Source organism: Mustela nigripes, chromosome 16, assembly GCF_022355385.1.
Source record: "Mustela nigripes isolate SB6536 chromosome 16, MUSNIG.SB6536, whole genome shotgun sequence".
NCBI lineage: Eukaryota > Metazoa > Chordata > Mammalia > Carnivora > Mustelidae > Mustela > Mustela nigripes.
In genome coordinates, this window is record NC_081572.1 from 50,507,534 (window position 1) to 50,514,948 (window position 7,415).

Sequence of the window (7,415 nt, forward strand, 5' to 3'; positions counted from 1 at the left end):
TTATTTATTTGACAGAGATCACAGGTAGGTAGAGAGGCAGGCAGAGAGAGAGGAAGGGAAGCAGGCTCCCCGCTGAGCAGAGAGCCCGATGTGGGGCTCCATCCCAGGACGCTGGGATCATGACCTGAGCCGAAGGCAGAGGCTGAGCCACCTAGGCGCCCCTGGATACTCTTTCTTAGAGTCAGAGTGCTGCCGGGTTGGCCAGTACGCACAGCCTCAGAGCACCATGCCCATTGTGTACCCTTATTTACCTTCCACTGCCCTGTCCCAGCAGGCTGGGGAAACGCCAGCAGGATTTCAGAAAACCTGAGGATTTATGGGTGGTCTCTTCCGCCCAGTGAAAAGATGTAGATTGGGCGCGCGCGCGCGCGGGGGGGGGGGGGGCAGTCAGCAAGAGATAGGTGTGTGGCAGGGGAGGGTGAGAAGCGCCCCATTGTAGCTGATGATGGAATTCAGTCAAGCACTTGAGAGCAGGAGTATCCAGGAACCTCAGGGCCGACTGATATTATTTACTGCCTACCCTGCCTGGGCCCTTTTGGCATTTCTGAGTTGGGTGAGTTTTGGGTCTCTTTGGTTTTGGAGCTGGGAAGGGAAGCTGAGTCACGGGAGCAGGAGGGAAGGGAATGAATTTATTGGGTACCAACTGTGTGCCAAGTCTGAGAAGCGGTTTATATTATCCTTTTATTCTTTCATTTTTTTTTTTTTAAGATTTTATTTATTTATTTGACAGACCGAGATCACCAGTAGGCAGAGAGGCAGGCAGGGAGAGGAGGGGAAGCAGGTTCTCTGCTGAGCAGAGAGCCCGATAGGGGGCTCGATCCCAGGACCCTGGGATCATGACCTGAGCCGAAGGCTGAGGCTTAACCCACTGAGCCACCCAGGTGCCCCTATTCTTTCATTCTTTAAAAAAAATTTTTTTTTAAAGATTTTCTTTATTTTTGACAGAGAAAGAGAGAGAGGGAACACAAGCAGGGGGAGTGGGAGAGGGAGAAGCAGGCTCCCTGCCAAGTAGGGAGCCTGATATGGGCCTCGATCCCAGGACCCTGGGATCATGACCTGAGCTGAAGGCAGACGCTTAATGACTGAGCCACCCAGGTGCCCTTATCCTTTCATTCTTGCTGTAATTCAGAGAGTAGATACTGGTACCTGCCTCTTATAGATAAGAGGGGTGGTGGCTCTGGGAGATTAGTCTTGCTCAGGGTGATGCGTCTGGAATGAGTGTTGGAGCCAGGACTGGTGCTCAGAGTTGGCACCGTATTCCTGCTGTGCCATCAGGCTGTCTTACAGGGCTGTGTGCGGCATATGTGTTTGGGATGTGGCTAGAAAGCACATTGCCGTTTCCGGAAGCAGGATCTGTCTTCAGTCAGTTGGTGGTTGTAAGGGAAATGTGTTGGAGGGCATTGGCCGGGAGAAGGCTCCTAGAAGCCTTTTAAGCGGGCAGACATGTTGAACTTCGTAGTTGTGGGTTGTGTCCTGGGTCTCAGTGGGAACGGGAGCCTCCTGCTCAGCTGTACTGGGGTCCGATCTGTGTTTCTGGGCCTTTCCACCTGCTGCTGCCCTTGGCATTGGACCAGGAGGCCTCATGCATCCCATTAGATGACAAAACCCTGAGATTTCCGAGGCTTGGGACAGCATGGTACAGCCTCTTAGGAGTTCCCTTTCTGCCTCTTGGTCTTCATGTTGGTGACTTGATGGCCTTTGGGCCTGTTTGCATGCCGCAGGCAGTCAGTCACAGGCTCCCAGCCTGAGCTGCCCCTTTAACAGAAGCCCCTTGGCTTTGCTCCAGGCTAAGGCCCAGAGAGACCCCAGCTCACCAGGAGTTACTGGTAGAATCCCTTGTACCCCGCGGAGCAGGAAATTCCATAAAAGTTGAAATCTGTTAGTTCTTGTCCTGGTTTGTGTTGGGCAGGGACTTGCAAAAAAACGGGTGTGGGTGTGTTAAGGGGGAAGAAATGTGAACTGCAGGCCCCTAACTTCTCCTTTGCATTTGCCTAGGGCAGGAGGGGAGACGCAGGTGTAGGATGGAAGGAATGGTCAGTTGGGAGGAGAGCTCATCCCCTTCCTGCTCTCCTGGTAGGTCCACGAGAGTTCAGAGGTCTGGAAGAAGTGTGTGCCAGCAGCCTCATCTCCCGCCCCAGGAAGGTTCCGGCATCTGACCTGTCCCTGGCACCAGCCCCTACCCTGGTTGGGTGGAGAGTGTACAGGTTTTCAGGGCTCCTCTGAGTCCTGCGGGGAGGATCCCTCCGCTGTTAGCACTTCCTGCTTCTGGAGAGCAAGGCCCCTGTGAGCAGGCCCAAAGGGATTACAGGGCCCTACTGGGCCCTACTGAGTCAGAATCTCCGGGGTGCGACGTAGAGGGGCAGATTCCAGTGGCAAGATCTTTGACTGGGGAACTGGCAAGTCCTCGGACTTGCCCTTGGTTCCACCCAGGTCATGGGTGTGGCAGGCTCTACCAGCATCCCTGCCCCAGGGCTCTGAGTGCGAGGCCTGAGCGGTCAGGTCAGCCCGCTGTAAGCATAGCCCAGGGCCACAGAGATCCCAGGTCCCACCTGCCATCCAGTTGCCAAGGTGTTTAGTGACATTGCGGAGATCACAGTGCAGAGGGAAAGGGCAGCCCCAAGGTGATGCTGGGCACAAACATGACAACTTTGGTGGGACTTGAAAAGGAAGAGGTCTGCGCACACCAGGCACGGTTTCCCGGGCCTTCAGACTGAAGGGTGTCCACACACACAGGAAAGGCCACTTCCTCTAGTTCAAGTCCATGCAGTTCTGAGGCTGGCCCCGGCGGAGCCAACCTGGTGCAGTCATGGGGGGCAGCACACAGCTGAGCTGGGAGGGCAGGCTCCCCTGCTTGGGTGTATGTGGGGTGGTGTCTGCCCTCAGCTGCTCCCCCCACCCCTGCACTTCATCCTCTGGCCATTTCTGGCAGGAGCATTTCCTCCTCCCTAATCTAATCCTGTTCCCCTTGGGGCCACAGCCCCCGCTGAGCTGTGGGGGTGGGGGGGTGACTGTGATTCACCTCTGACTGGGGGCCTTCCTAACCCTGCTCCAGGGGTGTTGAGTCTTGGCTAGTGGTTTTCCCAGCGGAGCTGAAGGAGGGTGTTTTCCTGGGTGTGCTCAGGGAAGGGGGCGTGGTGTGTCTGTCTGTTCTGACCCTGGACCCTGACCCTGGGGTCAGCCTCTGTTCCCTTTGCCACCTGGAGGCCTTTTCTCGGTGCCACCCATGGCTGGTTTGGGAGGTAGCTGTTGAAGATGTCTTAGCAAGACTGTGCCTTGGGTGACAGTGTGGCTGGCACTGAGCTGCCCTTAGCTGACCGAGCTGTAGGGTAGGAGCTGGCAGAGGATTCTGAGTGTTTTTGCAGAACCTTTTTTTTTTTAATGGACCTACAAATTCCATGGGAGACTCCTCTGCTGGTCCTTCCTTCTGTTGCTTCCAGAAGGCTGTGGGTTGAGTGGTGGCCCCCTGAAAGGTGTCCCAGAACCCGTGAACATTACCATGTGGGAAAGGAATGAATATTACTTTCCCTGAATCTTGAGAGGAGGACTTTTTCTTGGATTATCTCTCTGGTGGTCCCTAAACGCTGTTGCATCCTTAGAAGACCCACAGACCTACAGAGAGGGAGGACGAGGCCGTGAAGGCGGGGCCCGGACGGACGCAGCCATGGCCGAGGGATGCTGGGAGAAGCCTGGGGTGGCTTGGGGCCTCTGGCGGGGAGGGAAGCCATCTGTAAGGGGAGGATGTCCTGAAATCCACTCTCTGCTCCCCTGTAGCCGTTCTCCAGAATGCTGCCAGACAGGGGGATTGGAGCCTTAAATCGGATCGCCTCGGCCCCCTGCCTGACGCCCTGCTGTGGTGCCTTGGAGTAAAATGTCAGAGTGGCCTCAGTGGCTCTGGCCACCCCGCTTGTCCCCTCCCTGCCTTACCCACCATAGTCCCACAGGGCGGCTTGTTTCCCTGCCTGGTGTGAAGAGGCTTCTCCTGGCCACTGACTGCATTTATCATGGACTCTAAAGCCCTGAAGTAGGTCTTTACCTGGTCACAGCTGATGGTCTCTTTCTGCCCCGAGCATGAGCTCTTTGACTCCTGGGAGGGGCTTGTTCTTAAATTCCAGGCGGCAGTGCTGGGCCCAGTGCCCAGCATGGGGGAGGCACCGGTATTTTGGGTGCACATGTGAGTGACCATGAAGAGTGTGTGTTGGGGGAGGGTCCCAGGCGGCAGATGCCGCTAATGGGCAGAGCTGTCTGGTGAAATGGTGTCAGAAAAAGGATGGTCCGATAAGTTTTAGTAGAAAAAAAGAGGGGAAGCCATCCTCTGAAGGGCTCTGATGGGTCTGATGGGAGGAAAGGCGCTCAGAAAGCCGGCAGGTGCCATGGGTGAGGGCCCCTTCTGGGATAGCAGCACGCATAGTCCTGTGACCAGCCTCTTACCTACAGAAGGGAACATGGCTCTCAGGACTGGTGGGAAAGTCACCCGGGACTAGGGCAGAAGGACTTGGGTGCTCCTCTGCCATTGTGAACCCTCCTCAGCCCTGAGCTGTGACTTTAAACCAGCGGCAGGTGCAACATTTGTCTGAGTCTGAGCCCATGTCCCCAGTTTGGCTATTGTGAACATTTGCTGCTAAAAGCATTCGGGTGCACGTGTCCCTTTGGATCACTACGTTTGTATCTTTGGGGAAATACCCAGTAGTGCTATTGCTGGGTCGTAGGGTAGCCCTATTTTCAACTTTTTGAGGAACCTCCATGCTGTTTTCCAGAGTGTTCTCACCAGCTTGCATTCCCACCGTGTAGGAGGGTTCCCCTTTCTCCACATCCTTGCCAGCATCTGTCATTTCCTGACTTGTTAATTTTAGCCATTCTGACTGGTGTGAGATGATATCTCATTGTGGTTTTGATTTATATTTCCCTGATGCCGAGTGATGTAGAGCACTTTTTCACATTTCTGTTGGCCATCTGGATGTCTTCTTCGCAGAAATGTCTGTTCATGTCCTCTGCCCATTTCTTGATTGGATTATTTGTTCTTTGGGTGTTGAGTTTGGTAAGTTCTTTATAGATTTGGACACTTATCTTTTATCTGATTTGTCATTTGCAAATATCTTTTCCCATTCTGCTGGTTGTTACTTGGTTTTTTATTTTATTTTATTTATTTATTTGTCAGAGACAGAAGGAGAGCGAGCGAGCGAGCACAGGCAGACAGAGAGGCAGGCAAAGAGGCAGGCAGAAGCAGAGGGAGAAGCAGGCTCCCCGCCGAGCAAGGAACCCGATGTGGGACTCGATCCCAGGACCCTGGGATCATGACCTGAGCCGAAGGCAGCTGCTTAACCAACAGAGCCACCCAGGCGTCCCTGTTACTTGGTTTTTATCTACTGTTTCCTTTGCTGTGCTAAAGGTTTTTATCTTGATGAAGTCCCAGCAGTTCATTTTTGCCGTTGCTTCCCTTGCCATTGGAGACATGTCTAGCAAGAAGTTGCTATAGCCGAGGTCACAGAGGGTGCTCCTGAGTTCTGCTCCAGGATTTGGATGGATTCCTGTCTCCCATTTAGGTCTTTCATCCACTTTGAGTCTATTTTTGTGTGTGGTGTAAGGAAATGGTCCAGTTTCATTCTTCTGCCTGTGGCTGTCCAGTTTTCCCAACACCATTTGTTGAAGAGACTTTTTTCCATTGGACATTCTTTCCTGCTTTGTTGAAGATCAGTTGACTGTAGAGTTGAGGGTCCATTTCTCGGCTCTGTATTCTGTTCCATTGATCTCTGTGTCTCTTTTTGTGCTGGCACCATACTGTCTTGATGCTTATGGCCTCGTTACAGAGCTTGAAGTCCGGAGTTGAAATGCAATGCCCTCGCCTTTGGTTTTCTTTTTCAACATAGCTGTGGCTATTCAGGGTCCTTTCTGGTTCCATACAAGTTGTAGGATTATTGGTTCCAGCTCTGTGAAAAAAGGTGATGGTATTTTGATAGGGATTGCTCTGAATGTGTAGATTGCTCTAGGTAGTGTAGACATTTTCACAATATTTGTTCTTCCAGTCCATGAGCGTGGAACAAAATTTCCATTTCTTTGTGTCTTCCTCAATAAACCAACCAAAGAAGGAGAGGATCTGTGCTCAGAAAACTATCCAAAACGCTTGATCATTTCCTTATTTCCTCCTTTCTCTGTTCTTTCCTTCTGGGGGTTGTAACCCAAGTCTTCTTCCCAATCTCATGGAATTCCCCTCCTTGACTGATCTTGTCTCTTAATTAAAATTCTCTTGCATTCGAGTTTTCAACACTATAGCTTTTTAGTCTCCTCTGCCAGAATTCCTTGACTTTCCCTCCCTAGATTCCCTATTTTTTTTTTTTAATTTGAGCATTCATATTTTTACTTTTGATTTGAGGTTAATTTTTGAGTTGCCTTTGAAAAACCTTTTTTCAGAAGGTTTTGGAGTCCCGTAGTTCAGACTCCTTCACGTGGCACAAAGTATATGTCATCGGAACCTCTTCCCGCCCCTCTCTGTTGTGAGGTCTCACGCTGCAGCTTGGGGAGAGGGGAGAGGCCGAAGGGGGTCCAGAGATGGGAGGACAGTGACCGGAAGTGAGTGCAACAGCCCCCAAAGCTGGTCCACAGGCAATTTTCCCCTTGATTTCCGTTCCTCTCGTACATCCCATTCTGGTACCTGCAGGCTGCGGGGTTGGAGTCTCTCTTCCTGGCCCTCTCTGTTTCTGATGTAGGGCCCTGCCCCATCCTGATGATCCTCCCTGCCTTCTGCTTTCCAGAAACTCCTTAAAATCTCTGGTTTGTGGGTATCACCCTCCACTTCTATTTTTAGAATTGCTACAAATTATTTTCTTTCTGTGTTTCTCTACTGTCTTGTAAATGGGATTTTCTGAGAAGTGAAAATTAAGTGGAAGCTGGAACCTGAAGGCCTCTGCCATCGGCTTGGGGTTGTATCTTGTGTCTCGGCTTGCTGTCTTTTTTTTTTTTTTTTTTTTAAAGATTTTATTTATTTATTTGACAGAGAGAGATCACAAGCAGGCAGAGAGGCAGGCAGAGAAGAAGGGAAGCAGGCCCCCTGCTGAGCAGAGAGCCCCATGCGGGACTTGATCCCAGGACCCCAAGATCATGACCTGATCCGAAGACAGTGGCTTAACCCACTGAGCCACCCACGCGCCCCTCGGCTTGCTGTCTTGGTTGGATATTGGGCATGAGGAGAAGGGAGGAGTCCAGGGTGACCTCCCGGAGTCCTGGGATCGAGTCCTGTGTTGGGCTCTCTGCTCTGCGGGGAGCCTGTTTCCTCCTCTCTCTCTCTCTCTGTCTGCTTGTGATCTCTGTCTGTAAAAAAAAATAAATAAAATAAAAATGAACAGACCCTCTGGCGGACAGCACGGGGGGGGGGGGGGGGGGGGCGACAGGATTGTGCATGGTTGCCTTCTGTCCTGTAGGCC

At 52.1% G+C, this 7,415-nt stretch overlaps 1 protein-coding gene across 1 annotated transcript in view; it reads left to right on the forward strand.

Moving 5' to 3' along the window:
* Positions 1 to 7,415, forward strand: part of ADORA2B (adenosine A2b receptor) — a 22,025-nt gene that overhangs the window by 1,368 nt on the left and 13,242 nt on the right. The gene's annotated exons all lie outside the window — the stretch shown is intronic.